Below are 27,296 nucleotides of genomic sequence, written 5' to 3'. Positions count from 1 at the left end.
CAGCTGCCTAGAGGCTCTCCATATGACCACAGAAACCTTTAGATCATGACCAAGTGATTTTGAACTTGATGCTGGCAGTCAAAGTAGTATTTGCTTAGCCTCTTCTTGTCAGGTTCTTCATGTAGTTCAAGGCAATCCTGTACTGTAAGAAGTCCTATTGATTTAAATAGACCCGCTTGGAATGGCTGCACATGAGATTTGAAAATAAAAAATTGTTACATCTAACCTTTTCTCAGAATATTTAATAGATTTATGTAGCCACATGTTTAAACTGCTTAGAATGATATCTTGGTACTCTGGAAAAATGTTTTCAATATGTACAACACAAATCCATAACCTTTACCTCATTTATGAAATGTAGACAACTATTTTTTCCTCTAATTTTTGCATCATTGTCGGTAAATATGATCTTTTATGACAGATACTCACCATAGTTAAAACAAATGATTATAATTCCAAATACCAACAATTAAAATACAACAGTAGTGTAATTCATTTCAGACACAGTTCGTTATTCTCAGAGTACAGGCTTCTAGTTTCAGTATCATAATAATCAATATGAAGTAAACAGAAATGCAAAAATATGAATGAGGATCAGTGACGAACTTGGAGAAACTCCTTGGCTGGGTCCTATCTCAGGCAAGTCTGAAAGTAGCTGCAGCATTGTCAAATCTTACACAACTCATTTTTTTATAGCCATATTATTATGTGCTTTATTTTTTTTGTTGAATTGTGGGTTTGGGGCTTTTTAATTATTCATGAGAATATGGAGAAGAGTCCTTATCTTTAGGAAAATTTTTAGGAAGATATTTTTTCTCCTGATGTCTGGCTTAAACTTCCTTTACTACAACTTAAGCCTGTTACTTTTGTCTTATCCATCATGGAGTCCAAAATATTGTCCTTCTTTTGTAGTAAGTTATTAAGCATTTGAAGAATATCAGTGATTCTTCATTCTTCTCACCTCAAGTCTGACCATTATTTAAACAGTTTAGGTGTGTAAACCCAGGCTCCAGGAATTGCTTAGCCGGGTGGCACACCGCTTACATCCCTTTGCCAAAGGGAGTGTTCAGGCCTACAAAGCCATTGTCAATATCAATTAGACTTCTAGGAACAGGGTTGTTGCAATTGCCAACTTCCACCAACAGTCTTTTCAGTAGTCTTCCCGTTAACAGCTTCAACTAGAGCAGGATGTTTTTGTATTTAAAAGTCAGCCAACTCAGCTGTTTACCACTGATATGCAACAGGGACAAATGGCCAAGTGCCGAAAGCACTATATAAATGTAGATTATGTTTATAAGATTTACCTAAGCAACATAGTTCCAGAAAAAACATCCAGATGCTACTAAGTACCAGTTCGTGGAAACTCCAGGAAATCTACATATTGAAGTATTTTAAGAAACATGAAGGGCTTGTGGGTATAGGAAATTCAGAACAAGGCTTCCCTGTATTTAAGAGGGGTGGAGAATGAGAAAGCTGAAACATGCTAACTGCTTTCTAAATACTGACAAAAGAGATTTGTTCTAATGGATTTTCCAGTGAACAATTTTGAAGTTCTTACCCAGAATTTACATTTACCCAGTCTCCAAATTTCAATGAGATCTCTATAGAAGAAATAGCAATTTTTGTGGACAATTTATGCTTGCACCCATGAACCATACCTCTTGTCAGGAGGACATGAATTCTTAAGAGGAAAGTATGGTCTAACGAAAAACAGTAAATACAGGGATCGATAACCAGAAGGCTGACTGGTAAACCAGGAGGCTGCTTGATAACTCGGCGAAGTTGTGTTCCTCTGTGCTTTGTACAAGGATCCTTCCCCTCTCAACCTCCAGAGACAACCGATCTTTCAAGAAGAGAATTCTGAATAACAAGAAGTGTACTCAAGTAGAAGTGAAGGGAGGAGCACAAGAGGGAAATGATTCATTACCTTAACAGAAGTAGAAGAATAACCCATTCATATGCAAGGTCGTCTGTTGTTCTGTGTCATTGTGCTAATGAATCACCGTTTGTTTATACACTGGGAGTAGTACCTTACCAGTAGAGAGAGGAAACAGAGACTGTTTGTAGCAGGGATTATGCCGGCAATTTTAGTGAAAACTTCTAATTTCAAAACACCTAACTGAAGAAAGGGCTGTATTCATACGTAAACCTGCAGAGACTTTCCCACTTTTTTGGACTGTGTGCAATTTAAACATATTTGTCTTAGTGCCAGACCTGTGGCCAACTGATCTGAAGCAGAATTTGACAGTGCAGACACTGATATATTATGAACTGCCAAAAGTACAAACTAGGGAGCACAATGTTTGTGCTTTTTCTACAGCTAGAGTGTTCATTAGTGGTTTAGAGGAGAAGAGAAATGGAAAGGCTGTGACAGGGAATAACTTTACTGGCAATATGACTAATGTATGCTTTAATTTTCCTTCTAAATGTCTTAAGAAATAAGTTACCTCAACTATGAGCCATTTATTCCAATAACTCTTAATTTTTATATTGCAGAATTTTTCATTATATTCACATGTTGCCAAAGAATCTGAACTAAGAGAATCTCTTAGCTTAAATTCCCAAGAGGTGATCTCTTGATTTGATTAGACTAGTTGCTGCTCTCAGAAGAAGACTGTTTTCTGAGTTGTTCTGTGGATAAGGAAATCTAAAGGTCATATGAAATCCTATGATTTGACTAAACAAGTGCCGAATTCCAGTTAAAGCCTAAGTGACAAAAGAAAAATCAATAAAGTTTAGGAATATTTTTCTGATAAAACCTGGTTTTCTTCCACAACATGATAGAGTTCTCTCTCTTTTTTTTTTTTTCCTTTATTCACATGATTTGAGAATTCCTCAGGGGCAAATTTCAAGGTCTGAATGAAGTTTTTTGAGCTGAGCACTTCCTTGGGAATCACTGTGAGATTGGGATACAACCTGTTGTGGATGAGCTGATTGCAATGTTCAAACATAAATATCACAGGCCACGTTTTGTCAATTTCCTCAGCTGAGAACTCTTGCATTAAATGCCAAACTGGGTTGGAACCACAAAAGTAAAGGTGGGAGAATTTCAACCTTTGCTTTAGGAACCCATTTTCAATCATGGTCAGTGTGTTTGGGAATCCCTTGCCTAAAAGGATACATTTTTTAAGGTTTGACATTTTTTAAGGTTTGGAAAGAAAAGCCTTCTTTACTAACCTGATAATTGTAGAAAATTGGAAAGATTAATAATTATACATTTATGGGAGATTACAATCAATCAGATTGCAAAATGCCTTTTTCTCCCCACTTTGTCACAGGAGCCCACTACATGGATGCTTATCTAAATGACTATAAAACAGAACTGGCAAAAACAGGAAGCTGGATTAATTCAAGGACATTACTTCTCCTTAGTTATTGTTTAAATAACATGTGATGGACGAGGAGTATGTGCAGAGCACAGCCTGTATTTTTAACAATTGTTCTGAAACCTGCAGTGGGTCACTTACATGTTTCATGCAGCACAGTTGCGGGGTCTCCCACTGTATTTTGCTTCCCGATGTTCTGAAGTAATGCAGGATTTAACAATACATTCCTTCAGACCTCCACTCATTTTCACAGAAAAAAACCAAACACCCAGGAAACAACAGGTTATCACAACTTAGTGAAACCTGAATAACACAGATAGCACTGCAGCGCTTCAACTTTCAATGCCAGATCTATGAGCAGTATCTGTGGGCAAATAACTACCACAGAAGGAACAGCGGAGGGACAGGAATGAGACAGATACTTCACTTACTACTCTGTAGAGCCACATACATCTGGAAAGAGCCTGGCACTATCCATCTCTCTGTACCCGATGTACCTGAATGTTCCACAACTCTTCAGACCTGCTGGTTGTTACAAGGGATCAAGCTTATGTTACTGCACAGCTTTGCATGTGAACTGTAAACCCTAGATTTGCTTTATTACTGCTTCCTCTAAATCTCTCAGAAACAAGAAGGGAGAGAACTCCCAATGTCCAGGTGATCGTGTCAAACATCCAGTTTTAAGGAAAAAACATGGAAGATACTGTACCAAATTAAAGACACAAAAGAGCCAACCAACAAGAAACAAAAATGGCAAGCAGGATTGATACACAGTACATCCATAAAATTATATCTGTTTTTATGAATTAAAAAAAAACCAGAGAAAGAGTATGGTTTAGGGAATGCTAGGAATAGAGATAATGAGTGAACTAAAACAGATTAAAAATATTTTTATGTTAAGTAAACTGAACAGAACTTTGAACAGTTCCATAGTAGGCAAATGGTTAAATTATTACTACTAGACGCTTTCTCTAGTTGTAAATTTATTCAAAGAGAGTAACAACATTTTCTTCTTTTTTTTTCCTAAAATTTTAAGGGAAATTACATGGTATGCACTAGACAAATAAATAGTAGACAAATAATTGTGCTGGTTGCTTAAGGTTTTGATGCTTAAATATATTCACTACTTCATAATTTTACAGACTTATTCATAGACTTTCACTTAAGTTTAAATTCCTGCTTTTCTTTGATATAACTCTGGACTAATAACTTTTATAAATAGCTTGAAGAAACTTTGCCTTTCTTTTCTTTTTGGTTTCCCTATTAGGCTGCCTATCCTGTAAGATGATTGCAAAAATAAATTCAGAAGTTAAAGGAAGGAACTCACTATAATCTTCATCTTCTGATTCAAGACGGGGAAGAAAATAGAAAAGACAGTATAACGTAAGTAAACTTACCTGGATAAAAACTGAGTTGTTGATAAAGATTTGGAACAACCTGGCTAAACTCTAAGGTCTTGATATGTCAGCACTGCGCAACACCATTAGAAAAGTTAAGAGGAAAAACAGGTTACACTCAAACATTAATACTACAGGGAAGAAGGAGTCTTCCTGTCTTTGCAGAAATTCCAAAGGACTTGAAAAACTTCAGGTATTTAGTCTTCTGCTTCTTTTCATTATCGACTTAATCATAAATATACTAAGATCTACCATCTGTATGTCTTGGGCTAGCCACAAAAAATAAGCCCTAATTTATGTCTTGAATACTAGAAGATATTGCTAACTCTTGCAACTGCAGTTGAACCTTGTCTTTTCACATTAGCTAGCCAGTAGATCGCATATGTTAAATACACCGAAGCAGTTCAGTAAATAAGACTGTCTTCCCCCTACTCTCTGGACCTACCCATCAGCTGGTGGAGAAGACAGGATTTCTTCTGGGATAGAACATTTCCATAGTCTTCCTGCTGTCCCAATTAAAAAGTTTAAAAAATGAAGTCTATACTAATAAAATAGTCAGGGACAGAGTATGTTTTCAAGCTTGGCTCTCTCTGATCTTTACAGATGATTAACTAAAACTATCCCTGGCATGGATTTGCCCTGTAGTAACTTGTGTTCTTCTAAGCATTTCCAGGGATGTTTAAGGTTTTAACACGGCCCCAGAGCCATTTCCAGAAGCAATTTAGACAAAATGCCAAATATAGATATGACCTATACAGGGCATACACACCACTATGCACCTTATGACTCTCTTCAGACTACAGGAACTAGCAGATAGCAAGGCATGTAGGAAGATTAGGGCATCAGCACAAACAAAAAAATGGCCATCCCATCATATGTAGGGCCACAGGCACTTATGTATTACCTATAGATGTGTTAACTTCTCTTGGCTGTTCTTGCAGAACACCATGGGCATACGTGATATCCAGTCCAGGCAACAGCGTTTCACCTTTCCTTGAAATGTGTGATGTAAGGCAGAGAGTAGGGCAGTTATTAGGACATGTATGCAAGTTTTATAAAGGAGTGTGCCTGAGTTCACTGAACAAATTCTACCATTAAGTGTCTTAGAGTAATGCACATCTGAAAGTCACTGAACCGCAAGATAATAATGTTTAGTAGGCCAGTGAAGCATAAATACATGCGTTGTTAAAATTAGTTTCTTTTAAATGGGACAAATAAATACGTAGCTCTTATAAAGAACTTGTCTACTCATTTGGAGAAAAAGATATGTTCAAATGTAACTTGATTGAAAGGGATCATCTTGAATGTCAGTGTATTACAGAGTAATTCTATTAAAGAGCTGAATTTTACATTTTTGCCCCTGCTAGAGATGTTAATCAGTTCCTTGATGTGATATTAGTTGCATTTAACCTGAAAAGAGATGGATTCAGTCATGCATACATGACTAACTCTGTTAAAACATCAACAGAACTGAAAATCTCCCATCTAGATTTTAACTGGACTACACAAGTAACAAAAACCACGCTTTGAAATTCAGAGGCCTAAAATGTCAATAACTGCACTGAGTCTGTGACAAAATCAGTAATTGCAAAGGATGACACTTAATGTGTACTTAATTGAAAGGGGGAAAAAAGAAAATACACAATAACCCCTTTTACAATTTAGCCTATACTGTAAAGATTTTCAGAGACAGAGCTGTCATTCAAAGAAAGTGGCAATTAAGCAGCAATTAAGCACAAATTAACAGATGTCAGTTTTACCAGGTATTTTACTCTTAGGTACAAACTTACACTTTGGAATTAGACCTCTATCTTGGCAAAAGCCTTAAATTTGCTTTGACACAAGAGAGATTATGAGAAGGAGTTAACTGTACCCTGATATTTTAAAAACTTAGAGGATAACTCTGACTTCATTGTCTGATGGAACACAGTTGATACCATTGTGTACTAGTGAACTCAATACCACTATTTCTTTCTGTCCTGCTGTCTTCCTGATTTTGCAGAGCAGAAAATTTTTTTTCAAAGTAAGCAGAGCAGAGTGCATTTCTCATAGAGGTCCGGTATTTCCCATGTTCTTCTGGTTTGTATGCACTGGGTGGAAAGAGGTTCTGTGTTCATCAACTTGGTTGACTTAGTCAAGTTTCCCCATCACTAGAGCAAGGTTTAAGGATCAATATAAAGATACCCTTTGCAGCATTAGACACTTTTGGATATCCATTTCCCCCTGGCCTCCAGCTGTCAGTCAATAAGGGTATAGAATCCTTGCAGTGTTTGTGACATAATGGGCATCCATCCAAAATTATAAAATGGCACTAGATGCTTTGGTTTAAGTATCTGCACATAGATGAATTACCTAAACTTGAGGTATTTGAAGTGGTTTTCTGTGCTGCCAAACTGGATTTGTTAAAATTAGATCAAGTTAGGTGCAACACGTAGGTACTCTTTCCTTTTTCAGTGATGAAAAGGTGGCTGAACTAGAATATTTTCCACATGAATTCTTCTTTTTCCTCTCCCTTCATTACAACTTATTCTTATTCAAGAAGAATATTGTTACAGAGGCCAAACATTTGTCCTGAAGGCATTACAGAAGGCTGTCATATCTTTTGCAGAAAACACCCTGACATAAACACATTCCCACTTCACTCCATCAGTGAGTTTCATCCCTCTTCATGTCATGTCTAGAGGCAACTTCGGACACCCTGGACACAGAGTCAGGAGTTTGGAGTGGTTTTTTTTAATCAATAGTAAGATTTTAGTTTTCATTGTCTTTGAGTGCACTGGAAGCCAAAAACCCAAACCACCATGCTGGGGAATCTGCTTATTGATAAATAATGCATCTTCTGGATGTGGCATGAGTTACTGAGGTTTCACAGTTTAATTGCTATGATAGTATAATCATATAGCCAGTGCCTCAGCCTAGGAATTAAAAGTATATTGGTCGGTACTGTGTTTGAAAGAACTAGCTTAACAGATAGAAGATAGTTTTATTTGTTATTAATGGCTCCCTACCAACCCTATGAATCGTAAAAAGTTGTAACCTTTGAAAACGCAACCCCTTACCTGAGTAGTGAAGCAGCCCAACAGACCTGCAATCCATTTGCAATAGCCTGTCCTCAGTCAATTTACAGTTACAGAGTGTGTAGATTGTTTCATTCTAGTTTAATATTTTAATCTATAAATTCACCAAATCTTTAAAGTCAGAGAATTCTGCCTGAGCTATTAAATCAGTAGCTGAGATGAAAAAAACTAAGAGTGGGTAATAAATCCCTTATTTAAATAATCCAAGTTCTCTCTGGCTGATTATTCAATATTTCAGTATACAATCATGTGTGCCCCAAATACATAACTCGAAACGCAAATGCTTTAGGATTTCTATCTCCCAGTTTGTATCACAGTGCTATTGTAAGACAGTTTTCCTTAACTAAAAAAAAATACTAAGACTGACTTACACCACTATGAAAAAACCAATGCATTAGGCCTTGTATTTCCTTCCCCTTAAACTCTGACCATTGTTCTTGGTAGGTAACACTGGGCCCTTTTGAGCATCAAGGGCTGTGTCCTTTGAGATTGAAAGAAAATGGAAAACTAGTCCTCCTGATTCACACTCTTTGGCTCAGGCAGTCAGCTTGTACCAACCTGAACTGAGCCGGAATGATTACTTTCAACAGGACTTTTGGGTTTGCCTTCACAACTCCCACAGCCACTAACACCAACAGGATCCCCACTGGAGATCACTAGGCTTGGTATCTGTTTCCTACCGGTGATTACATGCTGTAAAACACGCAAGAGAACAAGGCAAAACCTTATTCTGGAGGCACAGTTGCTGAGGAAACCGTCTTCTCCCTGTATTCATTAGTTCAGTAACCATTTACATCCAATAATACAAGGAAAAAAAAAAAACAACCATGGTCAATTTTCCTGGGAGCATTCATAGCATTGATGCTATTTTGTCTTGCACCTCCAAGGAAACTGCTTTTTCTTTACAAGTTGTATTGGTTGATATGCCTATTTTCTATCCGTCATTGCATCCGCACACTTACTTTTGAACACAAATGTAAAGCAAACATACAGTCTAATGCCATGTGTCCACACATTCATTCCAATTTGCTTCAGAAAAGATAATAAGTGGAGTTTGTTTTAGCTATTGCACCTGAAAGGTCTGTGTACCAGTAAGACCTGGTGAACTGAGTGAGGAAGTAGAAGCAGCAGAAGGAATTTGACAGATGAAAATTGAAATGATCTCCCTAGGAAACTTCTTGCAGCCTGACAACCTGTCTTAGAGGTCTACTTTTTACTGCTAGTCTCAGCAACTCTGGAGATGTTATCATTTAAAAACCACTAACCATTCTTCTAGCCTCTGCAGTCTTGATTGCTTTAAACTGCAGTGAACAAAATAGGTCAGGTTCAAGCTTGCAAGAAACTATCACACCTGGGAAAATTTCTAAATGCTTATGTCTGTAACCCTGTTTGGCTTGACTGAATCCTCTGCAAGATCTGTTTTGCATCTCTTTACTTCATGAGCTCAACTTCATATGAATCTAAATCATACCTTAGTATTATAATAGAATAGAGGGGTTTTTTTCAAATATTTTGTTACTCTTTAACATTGCGTAAGACTACTGTGTTTATTTACAGTGGCTGCTGTTACCAGGTTGTTGAAAGCCACAGATCTTCCTAAATTTCCCAATATTGCAGAGTTTGAGTAACTTCTGTCAGCAAACATCATCACCTCAGAGTAGTATAGATAATCGTATAGCAGTGAATGAAGACTTCTAAAAATGTGCGTAAGAATTCTTGTCCTAATTTTAGCAAACTGCAATTATTTCTCAGCTCAAGTGCCCATGAATTTCTCCATTAGGTTTAACACCACTACTTCTTTGCAATTGTAAACAGTTGGATTATTATTTCATGCCCTCTTCCAAATGTATATTTTGAAAATTATTTTGGAAAAAAAGCATACCAAAACTTCATCCCAAGTACAGATATCAAGAACAAGAGGAGTGCAAGCTGAAATAATCTGATTTACAGTAATAACAGACTGAAGCTACCCACTAGTTGTTTTCACTACAAGTCATTATACAGAACAATCGTCAGTTATGTAACTTCAGATGAAGCCTATTTTTTCCTGATATATAAAACAGACAAAAATTACCAAAATTCATGATGAGTTTGGTAATTAAAGCAGTGACATAATTCCAGTAGGACTACTTTAGGAGGTTTGTTATAATGTCAGTTGGTTTGAGCCATGTAATGAATGTAAATTATAATATCATTTTACCAGTTTGCAGAAAGGATGCTTTTTAATTTTTCTCCTTTAATAATAGAACACAAAAAAGTCCTTCCTAGTTCAATTTAGTCCTACTTAATTAATTTCTTTCCCCTCTTTTTGTGAAACACTAACCAAGATATTTAAAGTTATATACAAGGAACTATTCCTGTGTGTTCCTTCCAGAATGAAATTGTGCACTGCATGCTAGTCTCTCTAACATTATGCAAGGGTTTGTATGTAGGATCACAGCAGCGTATGGAAAGAGCACAGCAATGAGGCCTAATGGGCTGCCTGTTACCCAGCTGTCTCTTTACATTTTGCGTGTACTGCAGTGAGGGCTCAGTGCCTTCAGCCATTCAGGAACTGCCCAGCTGTGCAAAAAACAAAGCACATTTAGCATGTTTGAGGCAAATTAATCTTGCAAATTTCATTTTGCCAAACAGAGCAAGAAGACAAGGCAACCAAGACGTGGCTAGGCTGCAGTTTTAATTATCTTCACAAATCTGGAATTGTAACCACTAATTCTGACCAAAGAATTATCCCGAATGACTAACTGTTAATGAATGTGATTATACTCCTATAATCTGGACCTTTCACAATGTTTCTGCCCATCTCAGAGGCTGTTCTTCATTTAAGTACTTGGGAAACTATAGGAACACCTTTATGCCATCCATGAGGAGAAGAGAGTCCCATTCTATGTCTCCCTGAGGCAGGGAAGGTCCTCTCCCATACTTCATCTAGCAGGAAAATGGCACCTCTCCACAACATTCTGTACAATCCACCTTCCAGTTTGCATCATCACCTCCTCAATATAGCTTGACACAGAACTTTTTGCCAGGGCCTGGGTTACTAGGCAAAAACCACTAAAGCATTCCAAAAATGATCCAATATAATATCTCATTCCTTGCTCTAAAACATTTCTAGCATGAGCCCAAGGAGAAAATCTTCTTCAGCCAAACAAGAGATAAGAAAAAGATGCCCCTGCAAGCCAACACTTAAATGTCCAGGCTTACAAACCTTTTCCTCCCACACAGGAGGCCTCAGCATTACTAGCTGGCAATATTCTCTCTTAGTGCTCCCATATTCATGAGGTAGTGGAGCATATCCAGGAAGGCATCCTTGTTACAAAAAAGACTTCTTTTTCTTGCTAGTTTATGCTGCTGTCTTTTGCCTAAGCTATGAGCAGTCTTAAAGATTTAGACAGCAACCTGAGTTGTTGTCAGATCTTTGGTTTTATTTCTTCATTAGAAAGCTCTTTTATACCACTTCAGGAACTCTGTTTTGTCCTTTCCTTGTCATTTGTTCTCTGGAAGGAACTGTCTGCTACCTCTCTATACAATTTATTTGGCCTGCAAGGTGAGTATGCTCGATAGACTACCCCTTGCAGGCTAACACACCTTTAGTATTTTGTCTAGTAGCCACATAACACCCCCATTTTACGTTGTTTAGTTTTTGCCTCCTGATCTAAGGTTCCTCTAAGTGTTTTCTTAAAGTACTCTTTTAAAATTGCTTGTGCTAATCAAGTGATCCAATTGCTGACAGAGAATGAGGTGGTCTCCAGGCTAGCTTACCAAATGCTGATCTTGCATATATACTACAATTTTTAACTGTGAGCCAAGATATCTGCTGACAGGTGGTAACTCCTCCAGGATCTGCTCTCCTGTGACCTGCTGAGTTGTTTTCTTGGCTTATTCATTTATGTCCTAAAGAAAGAATGGGATCCTTCATAAATTTTTCTTGTTAAGCCTGGCTCATGTTCTTTGTGACTTTAGCCAGGATCAACGTGGTTGGAGGATTTATATGAAGTGAAAAGGTTGTGATTCCAGCAAGAATTCCACATGACTCATCATCTGTGATTTATTGGTCCCTACAATGACATAAAAATACATTGAATGGATACATTCTTTCTGTCAGTGCTTAGCATTTGAAAGCAACACTTTTTCAGGTGATGCAAGAATGCCTTCAGATCAGTGCAGTGCAGAAAAAGATTTTTAATAATGATTACTAATTTCCATAAGATGTACACTGTAAGGCTATTACAATGAGTCCTGACAAAGTATTGTCTGCCTGACATTTCTGCTCAAATTTTTAGGCTTTTATTGGCATTACTGGAGGTTCATTGCTTAAAATAATATACTCCCAGAGCACATCGTTCATAAAATACATACTTTTTCAGCCTTCTCTCCCAGCTTGGTATCACTGTGTGTTGTAAATTTGATGGTGGTCTTCTATGTTCTTGCACACACCTGATAAGCTCATCAGATGCCCCCCTCTCCTAAGAGTGACTTGACCACTATTCTATTGACAGGTCTTGGAATTTGGGCAGTTCACTGCTTTCTGCATGGCATCACATCTTCACAATACAGCAGGAGAAAGAGAATGTGGAATAAACACAATCCTGCGTCAGTTACAGGCCCAGTCCCCACTCAAATGCCCAATTTTGCAAGTTTCTATTAAAGCTTCATTAAACAATACATAATTCTGTGCAGAACTAGAGTCCATGTTTGCCTCTCCTTTCTCTATAATAAACAGTGCTCTACCTGTTAGGCAGCACCTTTCCCTTCCTGTCATACAATGTTAATTCAGTGAAAGATATAGTAGAGGGCAGAGCAAACAAGCAGTAAAACACTTTGACAGACAGTAATTATTTTTGGTAAATCATGTAAGCCTGGAGCTGCTACGCAGCAACTCTCTGAAATACCCTCAGCCAAGCTGCTTAAGCAAGCATTTTCTCTTCCATGCCACTCCAGATGCCATGCAGCAATCAGGAGTTCTTCTCCCTGTGCCTGCTACAGCAATGAACTGATACTGCTATGCTGCTGGGAAAATACTATAGGAGCAGCAGAGCATAGCATTTATATCCCTTTCTCATCCCTGCTCTTCTGTCCCCTAACTAACCCCATTCCTAACCAATCACAACATTACAGTCAGGAAAATAATCTTTCACAATGCAGTATAAAACACAAAATCTAACTTTTTAAAACAAATATATTAATTTTCACTTTTTCATGCTCTTCTGTTAATAAGGTCTGCACACACACAAAAAAGTGCCTATATATTTCAGCTCCACTACAGCTGATAAATTCATGCAGTAATGCAAGTACTCTGTCTTCCAGCCTTTCAGTGCATAACACGGACTTTTCAAAAGATCAAAGCAATTAAAAAAGAAATGAGTATGAAACTAGCTTCAAAACTGTCTCAGTTCTACTGCTGTTCCTAATGGTTTTGATGTGACTTCCCCTGCTTTTTTTTTTTTTTTCTACATCTCTGTTCACAGAATGAAGAGCTATGGCCACACACAGGGTTTTCTTAAGAAAGGTTTCTACATAGTATAGATAAGAGTTTTCCTTCTGTATAAACTGCATACAGTTTTTTTAAATCTTCACTGAGAATTACTTTTATATAAGATTACCAAAGAAGACATGCCAACTCTACCTGGACTCTGATTTGAATTTGATTTGGGTTTCAAGAGCAGTAAATCAAGTTACTGTACCTAGCTGAGCTGGAACTGATAGCATTCACTCTCATAAACAGCATGAATTAGATACAGTCCTTCACAGAGATCTCTTTCCCTCTGCTAGCATGTGGAAGAGACTTCAAAACATACTGGAAGTTTTCACTTCTGAATTGATTAAGATCTGTAGAACATACTCAGATTCCTATAGGTTGTCTGTGGCAAACCAACTCATTATTCTATGAAATAAGATTTTTGTGGACCTAGGAACTACAAACAGAACCTCAAGTGGACCCTAAGTGAAAAGTTTTCTTTAGTTCCCAGTCAGTTTCTTTAAACCTTTTGAGTATAGAAGTAAATATATTAGATTTTACTTTTCCCAAAAAGATTTTAAATGCCAGGAGAACTCTGTAATTGTGAAAAAGCAAATCTCATTCAGGAAGTTTGGACTCTATCCAGAAACTGCTGAAATTGGTGGAAGTCACCTGAATTATTTTGACATGTAGATCAGATGTCATGTGAATATAGGAACATGTTGATGGACATCGGAGAAGATGATCTTTTGCCATACAGAGTTATTGTCTCTTTTTTTAAGGAAAGGAGGACATCAGAAGTTTTTCCTTAATTTTAGACAAGCTGGACACACTAGAGCCTTATTGGCTCCACAGATTCCTTTTTTTCAAAATAGTCTAGGAACCAACCAGGGTCCTTTTAACATGCTTGGAAACCAAGATTTTGCAGCCAACATATGCTAAAATCTTTGGCAATGCTCAGAATTCATCCTTGTACATCAGAGTTATTTCCCATGCTTAGGTATTAATCAAGAGTTTTAAAAACAGTGTAGGTCTGTTTATTTAGTTTTCTCTGCTTAATTCAGAATAGTCTTTAGGAACAAAGCAAAATTCTCATAAAACAAACCTAGATACATTACAGAAACACCACAGCATTTACAGACTCAGAGAAAATGTCACAAATACTCTTTCAGTTTTGTGGGTTTTTCCCCCTAGAATTTCTTCTAAAGAATGTTTCATAAAAACCTCAGGATTGTTCAGTCTGGTTTATGACCAATTCCTACCTGATGGATTAACCAAAATCAGAATTTTGTCATCATTTCACCAATGAACTCTCTGAAATTGTGTCAGTGTGCACCAAGGAAAAATGTGCTTTCAGATCAGTTATGTGATACAAGGTAACAAATTAACAGTTGTATGCCCCATGCTAATCATGAAAAGAGGCAATTGGTTCTTGCTTTGGTGGGTTTTTTGTACGTGGGTTTTTTCAGTTGGTTGGTTTTTGGGGGTTTTTGGTTCTGGTTTTCTAGATGATGGAAACGAGGAAAAGGTGGTTATAATGGCAAAGGTAGCTGAGTCATCCTCACACATCACAAAAGAGTAGGCACACACCATGCAGTGCAGCACCAGCTTGCAGACTAAGGGCTGGTGATCCTGGGCAGCAGGTAACCACTGGGGTGAATGCCATTGAAGATGGGCAAAAGTCATACATTTTGTGCTGCTCTGAAGAGCTGAAGCCATTGCAGTGCCTCAGTGCAGTTTACAGTGCTGAGAGCACTTGTTCCCTAACAGTTGTGTCATGCCCTCGAATCTGTTCCCATCATATCCCTCCTATGGCAGGCTGAGCATCCTTTCCCAAAAGTGCACTACTACAGATTTCATTCCACTAGCTGTGCAAAGGCAACACAAGTATGTACTTAGGAGAACACTGGAGTTCTGCTCCATTGATACAATCCAGTATAGTAGAGGGTCTGAAACATTGTTGACTTTCATACTATTGCATACAAGGAGTGAAAGTAAATCACTGTAAGAAAAAATAACCACCTATTTTGTAATTCTACCAACATGAATGGAAGGTGATCTTTTACCTTTTCTGTACCAAATATAAGTCATGTAAGAGCATGATTTATCTTTGATGTAGACCATAGCTACCACTGATGTTATTAGACATTGATATAGCCTTAAAAGACAGTAAAAGAAGTGGTTGGTAATTTAGATTCAGACTTTGAACTCTGCTGTTAAAACTTACATAACACAAGGCACAAAAACCGAAGTGTTAGAAAAATGCCTTGTAGAAATGAAAGCATTCAAGATGCCCTGATATCTTTATTCCAGTAAATGGTCAATATTGTCCTGCCCGGCTTTACAAATCACGTCTTACCTGTACTGCAAACTGTGAACAAGTGAGGGCTCACCTGGATCCCGCTCAGTCTGCCCCAAGCGGGAAAGAAGAAAAAGGTTTGCATGTGGTCCACTCAGCTGCCACTCAGGGGAAAGGACAAACGCTCAAATGTCCTGTTACAAAATCTAAATGACTAAACTCACTGAACTTTCCAACTTTGCAAGGCATAATAGCACATGTAAAAGAAGTGTGAACAACACCCAGAAAGATGGAAATGTGAATCAGTAGCAAGATGGCTGTTTCCTTTTCAGCTCTGATATCAGACCCTGACGATAAAGACTACTAAAATGAAGTTTCTTGGTCTTGCAATCTTTGAAAGGAAGAAACTATGCTTGGTTTGCTGGGTAACAACTAAGATATCAAAATATTTTTAAATTAAATAGGCAGCTTCACTTAGAGACTGTTAGGCTATCAAAACAAATTTATATTTATTACATTTATGTACATTTATATGTAATAATTTTTTTTGTATTTATACACGTCTATAAATTTAGATTGTTAACGACAGCCCCCGTAAATAAAAAGCCAAATATAAGAACTAACCTCTTTATCAAATTCCTGTGCTCTACCTCCCTATTACAGGCAATATTTCTTGCCTGGCCACTGGCCGTGGGCCACCAGAGGGAGCCTGAACAGCTTCACAAACTGAACAGGCACCGTTGAGAGTGACAGGAAAACTGGCTGAGTTACTCATATAGAGCCTGAAGAGGACAAGTGAAGTCTTTCCAGGTTCCACACAAATCTTTCACATAGAACCCAGGCTTCGTGGGACATTATTTTGCTGCTTCAGTGTGGAAAAGATAGGAAGCTGTTCAAAGTGAATGAAACAGTGAAAAAAGTTGTAGTAATCATGTAAGAAAGGGGACAATAACAGCTAACTACTTCAGCTTCATATAAAAATGAGTAAAACAGGAAAATAATTATTTATAAAAATAATTCTATTGTATTCCTGTTTTTGTTCTATCTAGGGCCTAACGTGCCTACAGTGGAAGTGATTTCAGAAAAGGAATTCCCTCATTTTGTGTAGGTGCAGTATGGGTAGAATGAATAAGAAACAAAGCAATGGACTCCTTGAACTTGTACTTCTCCAGATATTTAATATTGTTACAAAAAATGTCTTTATGAATGAAAAAATACTTTTGATTGTTCTAAAAATAGGAAAACTGTACATGGCTTAATAATAAATTTACAACTTTCACCATCCACTGGTCAGTGGATGCTTCTTTGAAGAAGATTTGTCCTTTGAGTACCTTGTATTTATAGTCATAGCATTCTAAATGCATTCAGTAATTTCTTCTCAAGCAACCCTGTGAAATGCCAGGTTGATGTTTATGAAAGTGGTAAGATTTATGGAATGCTCTTTCAGAAAAAATTAGAAATTTCCTGTGATGACTTCATTGGAAAAAGATCAAAAAAATATATCTCTAATAATATTGATGGTTGTTATGATGGTAACTGTGTATTTTCCCGCAGAGCACGGGAATGAAGAAACATCAAAGGGAGGTGGAGAAAGTGAGCAAGAGGTGAAGGATGGAAGGCAACAACGGCAAATGATGGGGGGGACACTGTAGGTAATTAAATTGACCAGAAATTATGTGCAGTGGTAAAACAGGAAACAAAAAGGACAATGTGCATGTGAGATGTCTGCCCCTTGAATCTGACCTATTACACAACACCCATCAGTGAAACTATTAGTGTCTTCTGACACCTGACCAGAGAGGCCTGCTGTCCCCCTGAATTCCAGCTTGAGGGCTGATACAACTGTTGTTGCTGACTGCAACAGTGCAATATGAAGAGATGGCCACGTACTCCCTATCTGCATGTCAGAGCTCATTAGAGGCCTACATCCAGGCTGTGATTTCTGCCTCAACCCAGTAACCATTGGATGTATGGAAAAAGTCAAAAGATAAATGTCTTGGTCTGACAACTTCATTCTTGGGAATGAAAGAACTACCCTACACTCAAGTGTCTTCACTCATACCTTTGAGTCCAGCTACTCATAGGCCACCATAAAATGTGCTTGCTTACACTATTTTCATACATCCTTTATTTATCTTTCCAATGTTATCCCACACTGTAAATGTCTCAGGTAATTGGGAATATTGTCACAGGTCATAAAAAGTTAAAAGGTTTCTACCCCTCTGAAGAAATAGCTGCTATGATTGGGCCAGTTCGTGAGTTAAGAGTTTCAGTCTGTTGGGAAACTATAATTTCAAGCATATTTCTTCCATTTCTCACCGCCTACAACATCACAGATTGGCAGAATGAGCAGCACAGAGAGCTAAGAAGCTTCTGTAAGAAAAAAAAGAAAAAGGTTCAATATTGCCTCATCCTAACTACAGGACATCCCTTGTGCTGTGACTAGAAGAGCCTCAGCTTAATTGCTTCTGCAACATTGCCATTTTTTTGTAAGGAAAATACTCATAGTATTTGATATTTTTTTCTTATGGGTCAAGTACTACAGTTGGTAGAGTCCACAAGAATTTCAGTTTTCATTTCTAAAGAAATTGAAGCTTCTATATGGTGCAGTTCTGACTTACCTCTAAGAGCATCCAGGATTAGGAAGCAATTAGGAAGACTCACACAGCTCTTGTATATTTTAAGTTTCATGTGGTTATTTTGGGCCAGGCACATGCTGTGGGTTTCCTCTCTGCCTGGTTGATTTTCTGATGATGTTCAGTTTTCATTGTTGGAGGTGGTGAGGCAGCACCGACATGTTTTACCCAAAGCAATCCAGGATTCAGAGTCTCAGAGGGGTGGCAAACACCATACAAAGGATTTCTTATACTTTTTCCTTCTGACTCTTCTGATGGTCATTTCAAGTGGCCATGTTACTAAAAAACTTCACAGAAAAAAAGAATTCTGACCATTTTAGTTGTTGCATTGGAAGACCTTATGTTGTTTAGATCAAAAGATTTGACTCAGAAAAATCAGTGGTTCCTACTTTCCTAATCCAAGTAATAAAAGAACTCAGAAGGCACTAAAGGAGGTGTTTTAATGGCCCTAAACTATGTGAACACAAAGCTGTCTATCTGGGATCTGACATCATGGCCACTTTGCAGTGAGGCATTCATATCTCTTCACCCAGATGCTTCTTTGCACAGTTAGTGGTCCTTCTGTTCTCTCCCCTGCACTAAGACACTGAAATGTTGTGTTACAGCGTCCCACATAACAGACAATGTAAGTGATGCCTTGTACCCACCTGCCTTGCTACAGCCATGTAACCCATTTAAATAAAAAGCAGCAATTTTCAAACAGGAAAAAAGGCAATAAGTTAATTTAAAAACTTAATAACTTGGAGCTTCAATTTAATATTTTTTGTTACCTGCAATGTTTAAATAATCAGATTATTTCCCGAGGCCTGCAGAAGTTACACATTACAAATTATATTACTAGCTCCGGACTCAGGTTGGAGTTTTGAAATCTCTAAGTTTGAGAGATAAACTCTTCAACTTTAAACCCTTCACACCACTTGTGACTTAAGTATTTCAGTGTACTGCTATGTTTTGATATCAAATTGTATTTCTATGTATCTTTAGTATTTATACAAGAATGTCTAACTGAGATGCAATTTTTTTTAAAAGGAACATCTGCTGTGTTCCATTACAACATGTTAATAATGAGAACATGTTTGCTGTATTTAAAAAATATAGGAGTTGTATCCTAAGTTTAACTGAGAGGGAAAGTGCAGAGAATACAGTCTTCACTGAGCAAGGAGGTAACTCAGCAAAGGAGATGCATGTGTGTGCTTCATAAAGGTATCACTTTTCTTTCCAAATATAAAGTGGCAGCTTTGAATGTGGGAAGAAGTGCTATGTCTATTCATTTAAAAATATGGCCAATATTTATAGCATTTATATATTCTCATTTTTAGATGTCTACTTAAACATAATCATCTACCATATACATAATTCTAACTGCTTAACCCAAAATTTTTCCTCTTCAATTTTTAGAGGATAAACAGAAGAGACTCATAAAATCACTACATGTAACCAAATATCCTGTGTGCATATATGGACACCACATCTATGCAGTATTCACAGATATACATAAATCTATGTACATGGTGTTGACATCTTACAATGAACAAAATAAATATGTAACTCTACTTAGAAGGGCTCAATTAAAACACCAAAACACCTCTAATGTACTTCAATTCTGAGCCTTGATTTTATTTAATCAAAGATACAGGAGGAAAACAATCTGTTGCAAGGCTCTACAACACTTTCGAGGTATTGTCCGAACATGAGGCGTTCAGATATGAAATAGGTAATAGGTGTGGTGTGACATGAGTTTAACTGGCAAGAAATGCACCAAATTATTCATGAACAGCATAGCTATTAAAGCATAACAAATGGCTGCCACTAAACCCATTATTCTACAAACACCATTATCCTACACAATTGTTTCAGAAATGTTTTAAAGAGTACATACATATATATATACACACATGCATATAAGTACGTGGATAAGCATTTTTTATGTATACATTTTATATTTTGACATTTAATTTTTCCTCCTGAATATAAAGCCAGCTACAGGTCTAAAGGACTGATCCCATATCCACTAACACCAACAAGAATCTTTCCACTGTTGTCAGTGGGCTTGGTTGACTATATAGGTTTCAAAGCAGAGAAACAGAATAACCAATAAAGTACACCAAAATTTCAGAAAGAACAGCTTTCTGGAACAGAATTATACCATTGTTTTTAGGTTTACTATTGCCTGGCTTTTTAAGCTAAATCTTTCATTTCTAGTTGCTTTAGTCAAACACCAGGAAACAGACATTGCGTCATAGCTTCCACCTAAGCTGTCTACCTCAACAATAATTGTTATTCTTTCTCTTAAACACAGCATGGCTCCTCAGTGTGCATCGTAATTGTAATTTTGGTGATAAAATCCTGGTTCTAGCTTTGAGGATTTCAAATATACAATATTGAACACAGTTGCTGAGCATCATGTCTCATCTTCCCCCCTCTGCACAAACATAAGGGGTGAAAGGGCTCAGAGGAATAACTGTTAGTTTTCCACATCATAAAAGCCAGCAAATGACTGTCTTCACTGTGTAGCTTTTATTGCATTACTTGCTTGGTGTCCAATAATCCCTACGAGCCATGATGCTGGAGTTTCACATCTCTGAGCCACTTTCACACAGCCCACACACCACTCAGTATCCTGCTGCCACAATAGTTATTTCCAAAAAAACTGTTTTGAAACAGTATATTTAAAAGGCATGGCCCACAGAACTGCACTATACTAACAGAAAGCACAGAACAATTTATTCTGAAGCCTGGGAACCTGACAGGAAAGTCAGCATTACTTGAATCCTTTGATTTTGTATCTGCACATGTACCATAAAACTCTGCACATGAGACTGAAAAGAGCATAAATTGTTTGCTTATAGGATACTAAAGTAGGTGGGTGAGAAATATGACTCCACTACAAGACGCTTGCAAGAATGTATGTATTCCTGCACATATGAACTGATGAAAGAAGGTGTGATGTATTACTGATAAGGGAGAAAAAGTAACGTCTGTTGTCCCCTGCAGCACATAGAAGCAGGAAAGAACCGTAAGTCTGTATTTGACTTTTTGTACATCCAGTCCAGAACAGTGTCCCTGATAGTAGTTAGCATGAGAATTTTGAAATAACGGCGACAGATACTATGCATTGTGTGTCTAAATTCTTGTCCTAAGTTCAATATACCAGATTCAATTTCACTTCCAAAGTTTGTTTTACTAAGTACTGTAACTTCAGATGTGTTTTCATGAATTTTTTAGATCTGCATAATTTTTGACCTTGATACCACTCTAGCTAGAAGCTGCATGAGAAGTATTTAACGAACGTCACTTTGCTGAACTATTACTCAGTGGTGTACCACTGAATCACTGTGCCTCTGAGCGTTACTTGCAGGGTATGACATGAACAGCTTCTGGTGACATGGGCTTCCTAGAATCTGGAAACAGAAAAAGCTCAGTGGTTTCCTTTGCCCTACAGTGCCACATCCTTTTTCACTTTGGCAGAACCCATGCCATGCCCTCTTCCCTGAGCTGCTCATACACTCATACCCTTGTCCACTACAGCTTGCTCTGACTTTTCATGCTGCAATGCACTGCAACACTCAGGGTAGGTCAACACTGGCAGGCCAATTTCTCTAGAAGGCATGGGAAGGAGGCAGCAGTAAAGAAGGACATGCAGAGGGGAGGAGAGTATTGAGAGATGGAGACAATTGTGCTTGGTCTGTGAGGCTTTGGAAGTCCTAGGGCTTTTGCCTAGTTCTGGTTCTGTTGTTAACCCCTGCAAAGCAGCCAAACATGGGCACCTTGTGGGTCAAAGCTGAAAGTCAGTTGAAGTAGCATTACTGGGTGATCACAGTGCTGTGATCACAGACTGTGCTGACTGTATGGGCAGATCGCCATCAGCATAATCCACAAGAGCCACTACTGGATCAGTAACTTCTCTGAGGAAAAGGAAGATAAGCAACCTATAAATTCCAGCAGCTACCCCACTACAGTCCAACAGAATTACATAGACTTTCTCCCCTAACCCCTTCCTTCCATTTTCATTTAGTCAGCAATGAAATGCAGGGTGACTGTTCAACAGAAAAGAACTCATTCCAATATTCATATGACAGCTTTTTGGTAGCTGGACTCCAATTCATAAACAAGATGTCTGCATATAAGGAAGGCCTTAGTAAGGCAGCTACTTCCAAGCACAAGAGTGCTCAGTGATGGGGAAAAATTGTTTGGATCATCAGCAGACAGCACCTATCTTACTGTCCCATCACTAAAAGAAAATACATGGTTGTTACTCTCACTGCCTGAGGTGAGTTTCCCTGTGTAAAATAATTAGGCATCAATTTTTGTTCTAACTTACCATGTATACACATCAGAGAGTTGAGTCTCGCTATGATAATTCCCCTGGAGTCTTTTGAAATTTTACTTAAGAAGCTGTGATAGGATCTGGTCTGTGGGACAATATAAACACCTCAAATCTGTACAGGTTTTGAAGGCAGTCCATTCCTCAACGAATGATTTCTCTGTTCCCAGTGCATAAGCTATAGGACTAGTCTGATTTTTGTATCTTGCATTTATCTTCATTTGTATTGCCTGCCTTTTGCATAAGATTCATAACTGAGCTATATAACCATCCCATCATGAACAATTCTGCCAGTAAAAATGAAAAGATACAGAAACATGTATTACTGTAGCAGTTACAACTGATTCACTGAATGTAAACAAACATGCAACCATCTGTAGTTCTCCATGTAAAACTAGTGGAAAAAACAAGTTAAGTGCAGAATTGAGCAGACATATTCTGATTGCTGTTAAATTTGTGAATGTAGACATGTGCCAGATATTTGCTTTTATTGTATTTTCCCTTACACAACTAATTCAAAGCTATTTGTTCAAATCCAAGGCTATAGCACATCGTCCTCAGACTACAAGAAACAAGCAAGGAACATTCCCCAAGTACACTCTTCAATATGGAGCTACAATCACTAGCCAGCATTTCAACTGTCTACGATAGGTTGTTTCCATTTTAATTTAAAAGGAATTGCTGGTTACTCTGACTTGCTGTGATTATGTGCTTTGTTATTTCGTTGATTTTACTTTAGAATCTCAACTATTAAGAATATCAGGCAATTTTGATCATCTTCATCATTTGCTCTCTAAACCTGTAATTGCGAAAGACTAACAGGCAAATACAACATCCATCATATGACATTAAAACCTATTCCAAAGAGACGGTATGGGAAGAGAGAGTGAGGGACAGAAAGATTTCCTAGAGCACACTGTGCCATGTGGGAAATTATATTATTTAGGAAAAGCATGATACAAATATTTCTTCTTATTTTTTGTGTGTGTGCAAAGGAAAATAAAACATCACCTTCATTCTTGTCTACACTTCCTCTTCATAAAGCAAAACACTCGCTGTTCGCTGTAATAGGAGAAGGTTCTGGTCATTTTGTGTACTGAAATGCTACCCATAAACAACAAAAAGGCAGCATTTTATAGCATTCTGCCTGTGTTATATAGTCCCCAACACTATAATATGTTCTCCAGTGGCCTAGATATCAGGGTGTAGATTAAGATCTTCAGTTTTTAATTAATAATACATAGTGCAGAATCTGAAGGGCTATCTATAATTTATGTATCAGTGTCTCAAAAGCAGTCACTCATACATTATATATTCAGACAGAAAATTATCTCTCTTTTATTTTCCAATAAAAAGTATATTAAGATGTTATTATGCACCCTCCAAAATTGAACAACACTACCCACAGCTTTATAGCTCTCAAAAATGCCAGGTTCCACTGGGTTCTCTTTGCTACAAGAGGCTAAAGGTACAAAAGCATTACTGACTGAGCATCTCCTACTCTCTTCTGATGGGCTTTTGAAAATGGTCAGATTTCTTCTTGGATACATGCTAATTTACCCATAAAGGGACAGATAATGTGAGAAAAGGAAATTTATAAAAATGGAAGGAAATTATTCAACAATACGGGGCTTCCAAACTGAGCTTAACAAAAACAGATTATGGTAATATACCAAAAGAGTCCTATAAAATAGGGGACCAAAAAAGTAATTTTTGAAGTTCAAGATTATGCAAATCTACTGCTTATAAAGCATGTTTAATATTAAAAGTAATTCTCATCAGGTTGTCCTATTTTCTAAGCACCCACCTATTTATGGGCACTTTAAAAAGGGAAAATAAAAAATCCCACACTGTTTATGCCAAATATGCAACTCTTAAAAGTTACTTTCAATACTATGTTTTCTCCTGCTCTCTAACAAGGTGAAAAGCCTAAAAATTCTGTATTCTCTCCCTCTCTCTATCAAGCCACAAAGCCTAAAATAGTGATACCAGGCTACGTGGCGCAAAGAAAGTCAGTCTCCGTTACACCCTAGTCTTTGTTATACCACTTTTAAGTGCAAAGCAATGTAGACAAGATGCCAGCAGGATCAAAAGTCCTCAGGTGCTGGAAAGGTCATTTCTGTGAGGCTGGGAGGGTCAGAAGTCTGACAGACTGTGAACTCTTTCTTTCCAGTACAGAGGGAAATGAGTCATATTTACACTTGCTTTGCTGCAGCTTCACCGGCGTGGATGTGGGACCAGCCACAGTACAAGTTGCATTTTTTTTAGACTTGGTCCTTTTTTCCATCTTCTACACTCCTAAAAAACTGTTCACTTTTTTCCCCCCTAAAGTACTGAAAAAAATCCAACCTACACAGAGGTTTAGTCCAACTGAGATAAGAAATATTTTCCAATCCCACAAAGGCAAATACATGATTAACCAATTAATACTTGTGATGCACCTGGATATATGATGATTTGTATGTAGTGAGACAGTGAAGTAGAAGATCAGAATTCACAGAATTTGAAGACAACTTTCAGCAAAGTGAGAAAAGGAGTATCAACCCACACAGAAAGAACATATAAAATTAGCATTTTTAAATGTGGATTTAAAGTTACCATCTGAATTTTATTTCCTCAGAGCAATATTATTTTGGAGAAAACAAAACAAAACAGTTCAACATGACATACAAGTAAACAACCTAAAAGAGAAACATAAATACTTGAGATTCATATAGTTTACCTTCCTTCATGAAGTCATAGAATCATAGAATAGTTTGGGTTGAAAGGGACCTTAAAGATCATCTTGTTCCATGCCATGCGTATGGACACTTTCTGCTAGACTGGATTGCTCATAGCCCCATTCAACTGGGCCTGGGAAAACCCAGAAAAATCCATAAAGAACATTTTGAAGATTAGAAGGAAAAAATTATAACTGGGCAGGAAGAAGCACCGTGACCCAAAATGTCACCATCTGTAAGATAATGTAACCTTGAGCAGATGTTATCCTTTCTGCTGAGTCCTTCTTCTAGAGGAGATACAGGCCACATAACAGACTGGTTTGTACCTGCACAGATTTCCTCTAAGGTTAAATTTAGTGTCCCCCTTGACCTACACAGATTGGTTAGGCTTGCCAGTGACTCACAGTGAGCAAGAAGAATACAAATCTATCTGCTGATGGGACACAGAAGAAGCAGCTTTGTGTAGACATTGCCACAGAAGATCCACACCACCATTTCAAGACTTGCTGAGGACATGATTGAAAGCTATTGTGAGTCTCTATCCACACAATCCTCCCACTCCTCTGCCCCCTGAAGAAAGACACAATTTTTGCAGTCATATTCTTTCTGCCAGTTTCTTGGATAAGCTTCATCTCTCTGAAGGGGTTTTTAAGAGAAGCAGATTTTTTCTTTGCTGGTGTTTGCTATCCTTTTTCATCACCAGGCTCAGTGTTCCCCTCCAGCAATCTCTTAATGTACTCCCCTCCTGCTTCCCTTTGAGATTCCTTTTAGTGGAAGACTGGCCTCTAAGTACTGGAGACTTTGGCCATGAGTGGTATCCTCTGTTTGGAGGTGACCTTGACCTAGAATGATAGTCACAGCTCTTCCCTTTGCCTCTTCTGGGATACAGCTGCCATTGTCAGCAGGAATGAGGACAGGAACAACTAAATGAGTAAGAGTAAGAGAGAGCACGGGAAGAACCTGATTTTTATCTTGGAGTAGGTGCACAAACATCTGGAGAAAGAAGTAGCGCTATAGGGAAACCTGGACCTTAAAAAAACCAGAGCACACAAAAATATATGAAGGTAATTTCAAAACAGTCACTCTCCCCAGGTTTCTTCTTCCCAAATTTGGTTTGGATTTTTTTTCCTCTCCATATGTTTATGTCAAACTTTCTTTCAGCTGCTGCCATAATGCTCCTGCCCATTGAAGAATGTGATATAAACTCGTAAAAGTTTGTGCTCATAAGACAGAACAGCTGTTGCTTTGTTAGTACGAAAACATACCAGAAGGGTCAGTCTATTTCCACTTACTTGTGTCACATGAACTACCAGAACTATTGATGGATTTAAGGTATGGCCTCCACTGGTACGGGAGCATGCACTTTTTTTCACTACTCCACAGCTACATGCAGTGCAAGTCATTTAGGTGGCAGGAGGATGTAAAATGAGCAAGTCTGAATGGCTGCAGAGCACTATCAAACATCCAGAACACAAGATTTGGCCTGAAGACAGCAAAACTCAATTTTAAAATACAGGCTTAGTCTATTTAACTGCATGTAGTCTGGCTGCTGAGTTGGCCAGGAACTTAATAGAGGATGACTATTAATTACAATTTAACAGTGATGGATTGAGCAAGGAGAGTCTGATGGTTTTGGTATTGAAGAGTGCTGAGATCAATTTGAATAAACTTTCTTGAATCACACCTGCCACAAGAAGTCCAAGAAAGGTACTTCCTGACTGAGGTGAACAGTAGCAGAGATGTGCAGGCACTGAGATGGAAGAGAGAGTCGGAAGTGTCAAGCAGCAGGAACCAAAGACCGGCTAACACCTCTTTCAGCAATAAAGCATATTTTGCTGAGCAGGCATTACAACACATATCATAAAAATGTATATGACTGACACTCAGTCACACTATACTGCAAAAGGCCGGTCCCACTTTTTCATAGTGGAGATTTCTAGCATTCCTTCCTAAGGTTTGTGATGATCCTTCCCTTGGGTGGGGATACCCCTCAAGGATAACCCTCAAGGCTGAGCAAAAGACATTTTCCCACAGTCCTTGCTATGGGTAAGATCAATCT

This window comes from Corapipo altera, unplaced genomic scaffold (assembly GCF_003945725.1).
Source record: "Corapipo altera isolate COAL_440 unplaced genomic scaffold, ASM394572v1 22b, whole genome shotgun sequence".
Lineage (NCBI taxonomy): Eukaryota > Metazoa > Chordata > Aves > Passeriformes > Pipridae > Corapipo > Corapipo altera.
The sequence above is the reverse complement of the archived record's forward strand: the minus strand, read 5'-3'. Positions refer to the sequence as shown.